This window comes from Maylandia zebra, linkage group LG23 (assembly GCF_041146795.1).
Source record: "Maylandia zebra isolate NMK-2024a linkage group LG23, Mzebra_GT3a, whole genome shotgun sequence".
Lineage (NCBI taxonomy): Eukaryota > Metazoa > Chordata > Actinopteri > Cichliformes > Cichlidae > Maylandia > Maylandia zebra.
This window is the reverse complement of record NC_135188.1, coordinates 37,213,940-37,228,242: the sequence shown is the minus strand read 5'-3', so window position 1 is coordinate 37,228,242 and position 14,303 is coordinate 37,213,940. Positions and strand designations below refer to the sequence as shown.

Sequence of the window (14,303 nt, the reverse complement as noted above, 5' to 3'; positions counted from 1 at the left end):
CTTTCCACTCCCCTTTTTCTCCCTCCTCGCGCTCACAGACCCATAACGTGTATGGCAGTCCATTCTCCCTGCAACACGGACTACACTGCCCATGATGCTACATTCTTGTAGCATTCTGCCTGTTAGCTTAGCACAACAACAACGAAAAGGCGCTCTCTCACCCAAGAAACACACAGTCGCAGAGAGAGAGAGCGTCGCCCTGTAACCATGGCAACCGTAACGCTGCCGCCTGGAACAAAAGAACGTAGCTGTCAAACAAAACCGAAACAGTCCTGACCCGCGACAATATGAAACAGGAAAGTACCGCAGTGTAAGCCATTTATTTCAAGAAAGTAACTGTATTCTGAATACCACCTTTTTAAACGGTAACTGTAACGGAATACAGTTACTCATATTTTGTATTTTAAATACGTAACGGCGGTACATGTATTCCATTACTCCCCAACACTGCATATAAATATATATATATATGATTAGTGCCTCTGTGCTGTCTTTCAGTCCAGCTTTGTCCAGCCACTGGTAGGATAGGCTGGGGTCTATCACACCAGGCAAGACCCCAGGTGCAGGCTGTGTAAAGATGCCCCAGAGACAATCCAGCACATAACAGCAGGGTGCAAGATGCTAGCAGGCAAGGCATACATGGAACGCCATAACCAAGTGGCTGGCATAGTGTACAGGAACATCTGTGCCGAGTATAACCTGGAAGTCCCGAGGTCAAAATGGGAGATGCCCCCAAGGGTGGTGGAGAATGACCGAGCTAAGATCCTGTGGAACTTCCAGATACAGACGGACAAAATGGTGGTGGCTAACCAATCGGAGATAGTGGTGGTAGACAAACAGAAGAAGACGGCCATATTGATCGATGTAGCGGTTCCAAATGACCGCAATATCAGGAAGAAGGAACACGAGAAGCTGGAGAAATACCAAGGGCTCAGAGAAGAGCTCGAGAGGATGTGGAGGGTGAAGGTAACGGTGGTCCCCGTGGTAATCGGAGCACTAGGTGCGGTGACTCCCAAGCTAGGCGAGTGGCTCCAGCAGATACCGGGAATAACATCGGAGATCTCTGTCCAGAAGAGCGCAGTCCTGGGAACAGCTAAGATACTGCGCAGGACCCTCAAGCTCCCAGGCCTCTGGTAGAGGACCCGAGCTTGAGGGGGGGGGGGGGGGGGGGGGGGGGGGGGGGGGTGTTTGTTTTTTTTTGTTTTTTGTTTTATATAAATATATACACATTTTCCATCTACTTGTATCTTGAGTTTATTTACTACACTAGGCAATAGGTCATAGTGGAATTTTGAGTATAACAACTTCTTATAAATTGGTGCCATTTAACTTAATCTACTGATAGCATCAAAGTAGGATATATACTAAATTGATATTACTAAAATAATCTCGGAAGATAATATACTTATTATGTAGAGCAGCCAGTTCGCAACTGGATAATTATTTTTCTTTTAACTCTCTGGGGTGTTTTTGTTACTCAGCCCATGTTTGCAGGTCTGGTGAACCCTTTTTTAAAATTAATACATAAAAACTTATGTAATGATGCTTAACAAATGTTTATTTTATCCATATTCCAAGCCACGCAGACCACATTTCTGAGTAATATTTTGTGTTTCCGTCTGTTAGAACCCATTTAGAATAAAAGAACAGTTTGTTTTTTGTCACATGGTACTTTCAAAGTGCATTTTAATAAGGAAAATCCATCATAACCAAGATACGAACGAAAAATCATGTTTAACTTGGACAATTATTTCTGATCACCGTTGTCTTTCTTTGAACTTAATTAAAAGTTGAAGAGATTTATTTTATTGAACGTTATCCATGATTACTGTGTCTGCAAAATAATTTAGATCAGGGAACACTTCCTGAAAAACAAACTCCCTAGATGGCATCCAGGATGAAAAGTGAAAAATCTGATTCCAGCAGTGACTGCCGTTTGTTTTGGCCTTGGTTGCACAATGTTGACAGCTATGTAACGTGGCTCATTTCTTGGACAAAAAGACCATTCAGCTTCACAATTTCTTGACATCCATATTTAATGCTCAATTTCATCATTTTCAAACTTACTGTCAGACTGAATTGATGGCACTGCTATAGCTCGCCTGGTTAAGCAGGTGGCCCGAGCACATGAAGGCTCGAGTCGCCATTGTGGGGCCTGGGTTTTGAGTCTGCATACTAACATTTCCTGCATTCCCCCCTCACGCTTTCCCCACCGGTCTGTCTACTCTCTGCACTGTCTTATCCAAGAGAGACTAAATGACTCATGTTCTGAAAACCATTCCTCTTCATCATCTTTGAAATCTTCTCTCGCTCCTAAAAATCACTGAGGTCCTCTGAGCGGGGATTCTCTATGCCACCTTGATCGATAAGCAGCCACACGGGTGAAGCTATTTGTTGTGTCCCACCCTCAATTTGCAGCTGAGATAGAGTGTGAGAAAATAGAGTAATTCCAGCAACACACACACATACACACTAAAAAGGAGACCATGTAGGAGGAGGACACAGTGAAAGGACACAACACCTCCACACTCTTACATTACACATGTGGTGTTCTGGTGGTGGAGAGAAGCCCGAGGTTGAAGTCTTATTAAAGTGAACACCTCACAAGGGTGAAGTCCTCATCAGTGACAAAACTAAAATCAAAACTAGCCAATTTAAAAATATATTATTTCTGTTTTTCGTTCATTGTTCTCAAGAGTGTTGACTATGACTATGACTAAATATGACACATAAAAAAATATTTTTCAAAAAACTGAGGTTTTGTTTTTCACCCTTAACATTTACTTTTTACGGAGCCCCTCTGATGACATGGTACAAAAAATAAATAAATTGTGGCCACGAAATAGGTATAACATGCCCATGAAATACTTATTTGTGGCCACGAAATACTTATTTGTGGCCACGAAATAGGTATAACGTGCCCACGAAATACTTATTTGTGGCCACGAAACACTTGATGATATATATATATATACAGTGGGGCAAAAAAGTATTTAGTCAGCCACCGATTGTGCAAGTTCCCCCACCTAAAATGATGACAGAGGTCAGTAATTTGCACCAGAGGTACACTTCAACTGTGAGAGACGGAATGTGAAAAAAAAATCCATGAATCCACATGGTAGGATTTGTAAAGAATTTATTCGTAAATCAGGGTGGAAAATAAGTATTTGGTCAATAACAAAAATACAACTCAATACTTTGTAACATAACCTTTGTTGGCAATAACAGAGGTCAAACGTTTACTATAGGTCTTTACCAGGTTTGCACACACAGTAGCTGGTATTTTGGCCCATTCCTCCATGCAGATCTTCTCGAGAGCAGTGATGTTTTGGGGCTGTCGCCGAGCAACACGGACTTTCAACTCCCGCCACAGATTTTCTATGGGGTTGAGGTCTGGAGACTGGCTAGGCCACTCCAGGACTTTCAAATGCTTCTTACGGAGCCACTCCTTTGTTGCCCGGGCGGTGTGTTTTGGATCATTGTCATGTTGGAAGACCCAGCCTCGTTTCATCTTCAAAGTTCTCACTGATGGAAGGAGGTTTTGGCTCAAAATCTCACGATACATGGCCCCATTCATTCTGTCCTTAACACGGATCAGTCGTCCTGTCCCCTTGGCAGAAAAACAGCCCCATAGCATGATGTTTCCACCCCCATGCTTCACAGTAGGTATGGTGTTCTTGGGATGCAACTCAGTATTCTTCTTCCTCCAAACACGACGAGTTGAGTTTATACCAAAAAGTTCTACTTTGGTTTCATCTGACCACATGACATTCTCCCAATCCTCTGCTGTATCATCCATGTGCTCTCTGGCAAACTTCAGACGGGCCTGGACATGCACTGGCTTCAGCAGCGGAACACGTCTGGCACTGCGGGATTTGATTCCCTGCCGTTGTAGTGTGTTACTGATGGTGACCTTTGTTACTTTGGTCCCAGCTCTCTGCAGGTCATTCACCAGGTCCCCCCGTGTGGTTCTGGGATCTTTGCTCACCGTTCTCATGATCATTTTGACCCCATGGGATGAGATCTTGCGTGGAGCCCCAGATCGAGGGAGATTATCAGTGGTCTTGTATGTCTTCCATTTTCTGATGATTGCTCCCACAGTTGATTTTTTCACACCAAGCTGCTTGCCCTTTGTAGATTCACTCTTCCCAGTCTGGTGCAGATCTACAATACTTTTCCTGGTTCCTTCGAAAGCTCTTTGGTCTTGGCCATGGCGGAGTTTGGAGTCTGACTGTTTGAGGCTGTGGACAGGTGTCTTTTATACAGATGATGGGTTCAAACAGGTGCCATTCATACAGGTAACGAGTGGGGGACAGAAAAGCTTCTTACAGAAGACGTTACAGGTCTGTGAGAGCCAGAGATTTTCCTTGTTTGAGGTGACCAAATACTTATTTTCCACCCTAATTTACGTATAAATTCTTTACAAATCCTACCATGTGGATTCATGGATTTTTTTTTCACATTCTGTCTCTCACAGTTGAAGTGTACCTCTGGTGCAAATCACTGACCTCTGTCATCATTTTAAGTGGGGGAACTTGCACAATTGGTGGCTGACTAAATACTTTTTTGCCCCACTGTATGTATGTATATATATATATATATATATATATATATATATATATATATCATCCCAGGGCACATACACTAGAACCTGCGTCAGCCATAGTACGGAGTCCTTGCTGTTGGTGATGTCCTTAAGGTGAGTGTATGATATTTTATATTTATTTCATATTGTTATCCCGCAATTCGGCAGTTATTTATTCAGACCTATATTGTTACTATGTTCTAAATGGTATCTGCTGACGTTTCAAATGTTGTACCCTCATGTTGTTACTACACGTTGTTTTGTTGTGCTTATAGCCATAAACTCATTTTTAAATGTAGGACGTGCGGCGGCCCCGCAGCACACTTTCAAAGTAGAGCAAGGCTGAAGGCTACTAATAAACGAGGTATGTTCAACATAAAACCTTAGTTCTCTGTGTCACGAAGGTGTCTCTCTTTTACCCTGGCCATATCACCATACTAGCTGGTGCAACTCTTCTGGTCTGGACAAAAGTAACAGTTTTAGATGGAAAGCATCTTAAAATTGCCTCTTTTTTGCTGAACATCTCCTTTGAAAGTAGCATCATGTGAGTCACACTTGTTAAGGTAATACATGCTAAATGAGCCGTAGCTTTCAATGCATCACCGGATGAAGCCTTGCAGTTACAGTAGCTCACTGCGGGTATCACGTTGCCAAGGGAACTAATAAAGCATACAGTGATCGGAATGATTTTGTATTGATGCAGGTTGTCATTAATCATGCTGAACTACTTAAACTCCAAGTAGACAATCGCTCCATTCCTCATTACCATAGATAATATCTAAGTAATAAAACAATCATTATCAAATTCTGATTTGCCATACACAGCAAATTCAAAAGTGTTAAATTTTTTGGTGTTAATAGTCTCCTTGCAAAAGTAGAGTTAATTTTACTCTAAGTAGAGTCACATTCTTTTAATGTAACCCTGAGGTGTAAAATGATAGTAGTTAAAATCGAGTGTTAAAAATGAGTGTTTCTCTGTCAAATCTGGAGGTGTTACAATGGAAACATTAACTCTTGACCTCTTAACTCTGAACTCCTACAGGGGCTATGACACCAATAGAGTAAATTCACAGACTCCGCCCCCAGCACGGCTCCAATCGAAGCTGAAGTGAAGCCGTTTCAGAACATTTTGCTCTACATATTTGAGTTGTTTGCCATGCTTGGTAAGTCATTTTTTCAAAGATTGTTTCAATTATTATTATGAGCTTTTACTTCTGTGGCTCTTTGGAGTTGAGACAAAGCTGTGTGGAAGGCATTAGCCATGTTGCTCGGTGATAGCATAATATTCTGTTTTAGCTAGCTGAAAGGTATTGTTTGCAGGCAAATACCACAGCCTTGGAAAAAAAGCTTGCATGTGAATTTTCAGTCAAACCTTTGGTCAAATACACCTAAAACAATGTCTAGAATGTGAAATGTTGGTATAATGGTGCTACTTGAAGCCTGAAAACGATCGCCCATAAAAAAAAACGAGCAAACAGCAGTAGCAGACGTCCTGACTGGCTTCGACGTTAGCATAGATCCCTCCAGAGTTTTGTGCACACGGTTTAGGTAAAAATGAAAAAGGTTGAGGTTTTACATTTAGTTCAGTATTACCTGTTGCCTGTGTCTTTGTCTTTTGAGAAAATACTTTACACAAGTAATGGCTCAAAGAGGATTTCCTTTTTTTTTTTTTTACTGTGCTGCAATTGTTTACTGGATTATTTGTGCCATTAATTAGTGTCAACTAATTTTTATTCAATCTCCGCACAGGATATGCTTGTGAAGATGGAATATGGGGGAGAGCAGAAGTGCGTTGAAGTTCCACAAAGGGATGAATGAAGGACATGCATATTGTATTGAAGAAATAAGTGATGAGAATGCTGTTATTTGCATTTACCATGTCAGACCTTTTGATAAATAAAATTCTAATGAAAGTGAGAACATGTACACTGTTACATCTTTCAGAAAATGTTTTGAAATTGTGGTGCACAGTTCAGAATAAATGTTTTTCAAAAACCATTGCATCTTTTTAGTAAATGTTTATTTCCAAAAGAAATTTCTAGAAGTTCAGAACAGTAAAATTCCTGCTTTTTAGAATGAATTAGAAGATAACTCTTACGTAGTTAAATTAAAATACTCTTTGAGAGTTAATATATAAACTCTTAACACCAAGTGTTAAATTATCAACTCCAGACAGATTTGGTGTTTAACACTAAATCAGAGTTAACGTACCAACTCTCCAAAAAGAGTTAAATTAACATGGGGAAGGAAGTGGTGTTTTGCGGGACTGCCTGACAGAATTTTGGATGGATTTCTATGACAGCTGCACATTGGGAGTTGAGGTGAAAGTCCCATTCATCCGGCATGACTTTCAGTGTGAAGAATGGCAGGCTATAGCTAGAGTGTTTGTTGTAGGGTGGAAACAAGCTGGTTACTTCCCAGTGAAGCTTGCAATACCCTTTCTGGAGGAGATATACCAAGGACACACTGCTCCCTGTTTTGGCACAGATAGGACACAAAGTACTTATTCAGGCCCCAATGTTTGTAATCAAGTGCTGGCGTCCCGTTGTGGGTTCTGTAGCTGGTTTACTCCCACCAGAAGGACTGCATCATTTCATAGCAGAAAAAAAAAACCGACTGTAAAAACAGTGAAGGAGCTTCTAATCTTTCCAGAGGAGATGACAGCTGCCCAGTCAACAGTTTCTCGTTACCTGAAAAGGTACATTGGAGAAATTGATTTCAATTATCTTCAGCTTTTCCTGCGGTTCTGTACAGGATCCAATCTGTTGGATAAAGCCATACTAATTGAGTTCATAGAAACTACAGATTTCCTCCGCAGACCACAATCCCACACATGTGGATGTGTACTAAAGCTGCCCCTTGGTTATCACAGCTATCCAGACTTTCGCAGTGAATTTAACAGCATTCTCGCAAGCTCTATGTGGGTGATGGATGTGGTGTAGGTCAGTGTTACCCAACCTTGGTCCTCAAGGCACTCTGCCCTACAGTTCATAGAAACACGGGTGTAGTTAACAGTAACATGAAGGAATGAATGTGAATATTCATAAGACTGGGTGGTTAAGTTCTCAAAACAGTGTAGCCCGTTGTGCCTTTTTCATGTGCAGCCTTTTTTTTTCATCTGGTCAGTAATTGCTTTCTTAGTTTCTCCCCCCAATTAAAATAGTAAGCTAAAGGGAATGTTCAGGTTTTTTGAAGTGGAGTTACCTGTAGTAGACAGCACTTAGCACTCTGATTTTGCAGAAGCAGCAGTGAGTGTTGGGGACAAAATAAGGCAACAAATTGCTTGGGGAATGAGACCACAAAACAACACCAGTTGAAAATACATATACATATTTAAATAACATTTTCAGTGCTTCACCTGGTAGGAATCCGTACACTAAACATAGAAGTGCATCTGTTCCTGCTGCACACATTGTTACTGTGTTTCTGGTTAGTGCCAAAATAAATTACTAATTTTAACATTCTAATACTTTTTTACTACAGGAAGAGTAACAAATATTTCCAATATAGCATACAGTAACAGTTCTACAAACTGGAAGATTGCTGAGTGCTGTCTACTGTATATACATACATAAGTACAACACCATTACAAATACCATATTCCAACTGATTAAGCATGTTCTGTATTAAAGTATTTCAGATGTTTGCAGAAATCTTAATAGAAACAAGAATGTGAACCTTTATGTTCCTAATGGGTTTAGAAGAAAAGTTGTCAATTACAGAGATTGGTTACATTGTAAAGAGGTTTGTATAACATTTTAGAAATAACTGTTATTTTATCCTGTTATTATATGCAAAATACAACCTGTTTTTGAGTATGGTGTATTTTGAAAGACACCAGTAAACCATTCTCATTTGTACAAAACTTTGTCCTCTCTGTTACATTCTATACATCTTTAAACATGAACATGTCTAATGACACCGCTGAAAGTTATTTAACTACTCATTCTATAATGTCATACACGTGCTATGATTTTTAAGAAAAGAAGCCGTTCTTTATCAAACATGGGATTGCTTTAATCTATTCCACAATAACAAAATTATAGGCTCAAGAAACATTTAGAGCATTGGTGACACAACTATGATTCTACACTTTAGCCTACTTGGTCTTCTTGTCTAATTGATCACAACATTAGATATATTGCCAGTCTATGTGGTTGTTATCCAAAGTGCTCTTGTTTTTGTTAGAAATGAACACATTTTTGGTACCAAAAACTATTATGAACAACTTTTGATGCTTTAACAGTGTGATAAGTTTAACTAAATCCCAAAAGGATTTATTTTTTTCTAACCTGTATGATATTTTAGTTTAATACTCCACGCTTTGTAGCTACCAAGAGCAAGCAACACTTCATGATGAGTTAATTTACTGACATGGATAAAATGAAAATTATGTTATACAGTCTTTTCTGATAATTTTGATACAAAGACAAGATAACTACACACTGGAGAAAAACAATTACTTAATAATAAGTACATTAAGCTGTAGGAATACGTACTGAAGTACAAAATGTACTACATTTGTCAGGGTCCTGGGACTGGGCGACCCAGGATCCCTGAGCAGTCATGTATTATATTATTATTATTATTATTGTTGTGTATTTTGGTGTTGCTCCCCCTTCCCTGTGCTTGTGTATATGTGTGTGTGGGTGGCTGAGCACTTGTTTATAGGCGGCGTCAGGCCTGGAGGGTGTGGCCCTGCAAGGGGACTGGCCACACCCGAAGCCACAAACCTGCTGCTGATCAGGCCTCGTCGGGGGAGCTACTTAAGAGAGTCTTGGAGCTCCCACCGACGCGGGATCATTGCTTGGGACTCCACGTTAGTTACCCAGTTTAGGTTTTGGTCGTGTAGTGTATGCCTGCCATTGTTCAGTGTCCTGACTGCTGCCGCTATTGTTTCCCGCAGGAGGAGCGTGGAAGGCTTAAGGAGCAGCGAGCACCGGGAGTGCAGACACGGGAGCAGAGAGCACTTGGAGGACACGACACGGGAGTCTGGGGAGAAACACGGGGATTTATTGTTGTTTGATATCACCCTCTGTAAATAAACACTGTCTATACGTAGAGCACCGCGCCTGGGTCCTCCTTCCCCACTCCTTCCACGGTGTGCCATGCCGCACCGTGACAACATTTGTATGTTTGTGTCCATTTAAGTAGCCTCGCATCTGTAATCGGAAGGTCGCCGGTTCGATCCCTGGGCTCTCTGTCCTGGTCGTTGTGTCCCTGGGCAAGACACTTTACCCTACTTGTCTACTGGTGTTGGCCAGAGGGGCCGATGGCGCGATATGGCAGCCTCGCTTCTGTCAGTCTGCCCCAGGGCAGCTGTGGCTACAACCGTAGCTTGCCTCCAACAGTGTATGAATGTGAGAGTGAATGAATAGTGGCATTGTAAAGCGCTTTGGGTGCCTTGAAAAGCGCTATATAAATCCAATCCATTATTATTATTATTATTATTAAACACTTGCACATCACATGGGACTGAACTAACAAAAGTGCAGCTATTTTTACACAAGGCCAAATCTTCTGTCAGTGGAACGAGACAGTCTTCTGCACCCCAAAGGTGAGGGGCCATGTACATGACATCAGGTATCCCACAGGGCACGTTGTTATTCTTTGAGGGCCTTATACGGTGAGCATTCCAAACACTCCGGATGTCATTCAATACCTCCTGATGAAGAAACAAGAATTAGGTCAGAGCTGTAATACAGGGCATTTTTTAAATGGTCGAAAATAAGTGTGGTGCATCCTTAAATGAATTGAAAAGCAGCAATGTTTGGATGCAGTTTAATGAAAACCAAAGGAAGAGGGAGTGATGGCAAAAAAAAGAAAAGAAAGAACCACACCAGGCAAACCACTGAGTTGTGGGATCTGGGCTTTATACTAATACTAATACTAATCTCGGTCCGGATGCGCAAAGCTTTTCAACTTTATGCGCATAATACAGGTGACAAAATCAATATTTTTCAATCCCATGAGGGGATCCAATATCATCTCAGACCTGAATGCACCAATGATAGAGCGCTGAAGAGTTACTGATGCGTGAAGCCTGACTGCTTTTGACAGACTGGCAGTGACAGATCGGTAGCTGCAGCATAACTGATGCAGAATGAGCGCAGACAAGGATAATGTCCTCCGATCAGAAAAAAACAACATTTAATTCATGCTGACTTCTGATCAGTTCAATTGGCAAAGTGTTCCCTGATTTAAAAACTTTGGCTGGGTTGATGCTTCAGCCTCCATTACGCACATACAGAGCGCAGTTGACCTACTTCAACAACGTTAGGAATACATTGCATTTACCGTTCCGTAAAGGTAATGTCGTTTTAACTATGTAAACGATTATTTTGTTACCCTTACTGCTAAAACAGCGTAATTTAATGTAAATAATTACCACCACTAGTTATCATAATATGGGCCATTTACCTGAATGATTGGCATGAAGCAGAACTGTGACAGAGCTTTGTCAATGAAATCCCCAAAGAAAAATCCTTCGTCCTTCAGTTCTCCTAGAAGCTTGATCCATGACTCGACTCCTTCTTTTCTCATCACTCCCCACCAGCTCTCAATTCTCTGGTTTGCGGTACTTGCTCCTGTGACGTAGCTTCTGTCTCCTGCTCTATCATCCCCGTCATTTCTCCGTAAATAACGCTGGAGGTCTCTGACCAACACATTCTCAGTGCCCATGTCAGTTTGTACGAGCCTGGGGAATCCCCCACGACTCTCCACTGCTTCCACAAAGTAACCTCCGATAACCTTTGGGTCACTGTTAGTGTGTGCGGCCAAATGATGTTGCGTGAGAAACCGTCGATGCATCCATTAATACATATTCCATATGGCTTTAGTTTGTCATAAGAGTCTATGTGCCACACAAAGTTAGGCCCCTGAGCAAAATATTGCCTCCTTCTGAGACGTCTGGTCTGGCGAACCTGGGAACCTACTGGGTCCAGTAAAGAGATGAGGATCCTGACGTCTTCTTTCCTGATCACAATGCCGTGTTGTTTGCACTTTGTAAACATCCACCGATAACCGTGATCCTTCCCAGGCCCTTGCAGTTGGTTCACAATAAAATCTATCCCGGCGTCCAGGTCGTACTTACGTCTGTAAAGCGACTTGGCTCTCAATATCCGGTTTAAATGTCTCTCCGTAATGATGGTTCCTTGCATTGCCAGGCTTTTCAAAATGCATTTGTAGCTCATTCCCAGCCTGAAATAAAACTCAATCAGACTGTCTCTGTCCATGGTGTATTTAGCCTACTTTTATGCTTGTGTCTCTACGCAGCTGTCCAGGAATTCTATCAATAAGATGTGCGCACGTTATCTATTTCGTGGCCACAAATGCGTAATTCGTTGCCACGTTATACCCAATTCATGCCCACAAATTAGCATTTCGTGCGCACGTTATACCTATTCCGTGCCCTCGAAATAGTATTTCGTGGCCACAAATTAGCATTTCGTGGGCACGTTATACCTATTTCGTGCCCTCGAAGTAGTATTTTGTGGCCACAATTTATTTATTTTTTGTACCATGTCATCAGAGGGGCTCCGTAACTTTTTACATCTTTCTTCAAATTTTGACCTAGAAGTAAAATAAGGTCACCAAACATAACAAAAGCAAAACCAAAATTGCACTTATTAATTCAAATTCTCAATCTGGGAGTCTTTGTGTGACATTTTGTTTATTCCTTCAAAAAAGACCAAACATACTTATGGTTGTGCAATATGGCAAAAATATCAGATGATGACATTAAAATTTTTTGTGCATTGGTAAAAACGCTCGACTGCAGGTAGAAACTGCTCAGCTGAAAACACTTCACACAAGACAAGCTGTCTCATTTATATAATGAGGAAATTGGCAATGCAGCACACTATGCTGCACCAACGGCATGAACGTCTCTGTATTAGTGTCACGGTCCGCTGTGACAGACCGTGCGGTGGTGTGTATGGTGGACCCAGGTGCGAACACAGGTGAGCAGGCGGGAGTGAACTTTAAACAAAAGCGAGCCTTTATTGTGGCTGATGACAAGGTATACAAATACAGCAGGGATAGCGTGGCTAAACGGAAACCTAAACTGGGAATAACTAAGGTAAAGCTATGACTAAGAATACAATAGACCAGGCGTGGAAACATAGAGGGTGGAAACACAGACGACGCGACGCAGACTACATGAAACACAGAGACTAAATACACATGAGGGATGATCAGGGGAAGTGGCCACACATGGGATCACAGCTGACACACATGAACCTAACGACAGGACAGGAGGGTGCAACTGAATACACTGACAATGAATACAGACTTACAAAGTAAAACAGGAAACATGGAAATTAGACATAACAAGAACTAAACACAACCACGCAGACAGGACTCATGACCCAGGGAAACTTAGTACAGGGGAGATGACATAACTGACAGCAAGAACTTGACAGTACAAGACACACAGACATAAACACACGAAGGGCAAGGGAGACTTAATGCAAGGGTAATAAATACAAATGGCTGGGCTACCTTAAAGAACCTAAACAAACAATAAACATCAAAATAGGCTAAACATAACACACTGGGTCACACGACCCAGGACCATGACAATTAGGTTAACGGTGGACACTCTGCAGTCCATGTTTGCAGACAAGGCTAGTTTTCTGATGACCATACAGGAGCAGCTTTTGTGTGATTGCATGGGGGTCATTTAGCATGTGTCGCTATGGCCTAATGCTACTTAAGGCCTATATTTATTTCATTTTTGATGATTTAATCCACCCATTCTCTTCTGCTTATCTTTATCAGCAAACTCCATACAGAAAAGCCGAGGCAAGATGGCATAGTTGAACTCAGGACCTTAACACTGGTCAAGACGGTAAAAGTTGCAGATCAGAAAATGACAATGATGTGTTGTTTTATTCCATTTTGCCATTGGTTCCCACTTTTGTTCTTGTTTACATTTGGAGTTTATAATGTAGCGTGACTCAAACTGCTGAAGAACACCCCCCTCATAAATGCAGCAGACCGAGCTCTTAATATCCTGGATTGCTTTAAAAATATTACAATACATAGAATGCTTCTCCAGGTAATCAGCAGTGTGTCACAGATTAGTTACAAAATAACCTCAGCAGCCCTGGAAGACCCATGCGCATACACAAAAGCACACCCCTCCTGTATAATTTTCTGCTCTCAAATGATAATTAACAATTTAGTGTCACAGCACATATTTGCAGATGAGGGGAATTAATCACATTATCTCAATTTCATAGCGGCTGAGAAGTGTCCAAACAAAGCCGAGCTTACTTGCGCGGCGTGTCTGTTTAAGTTCCCTTGTGGGGTTTTTGTAAGACCTGGGAACTAACTTGTTCTTAATCCCCCATCAATAACAAGAGCACTCCTTCATCCTACCTCATTCATTTAGCCTTGTTTACTGTAGAGCGCCACTTGAATAATCGGGACTTTGCATTTCTTGTGGCGGACAGTTTGACATTAGCTGAGACATTAAGAAAGGATTGATGCTTGTATGATAACATTAATTTCTACCCATCCGCCTCCTCCACCCACCCAACCTGTCTGGATATTGAAACCTGTGATCAATTCTTGATTTGATTAAAAGTATTAAAAGACAGGAAGAAAAACACTTCCTTAAAAATCGATTTTTAAAACTAGAATCACTGTTTTATAGCAATTTGAAAAAAACAGAAAGTAAAAATTAAAGTAAAGTAAGTATCTTAACCAAACT

General features: G+C 41.3%; 1 long non-coding RNA gene across 1 annotated transcript; it reads left to right on the top strand.

Moving 5' to 3' along the window:
* Positions 1 to 9,116: 9,116 nt before the first annotated feature.
* On the top strand, positions 9,117 to 9,646 carry LOC143415192 (uncharacterized). The gene is made up of 2 exons (XR_013095824.1): positions 9,117 to 9,404; positions 9,492 to 9,646. It is a non-coding gene; the product is annotated as an uncharacterized LOC143415192 (long non-coding RNA).
* The last annotated feature ends 4,657 nt before the right edge of the window (positions 9,647 to 14,303 follow it).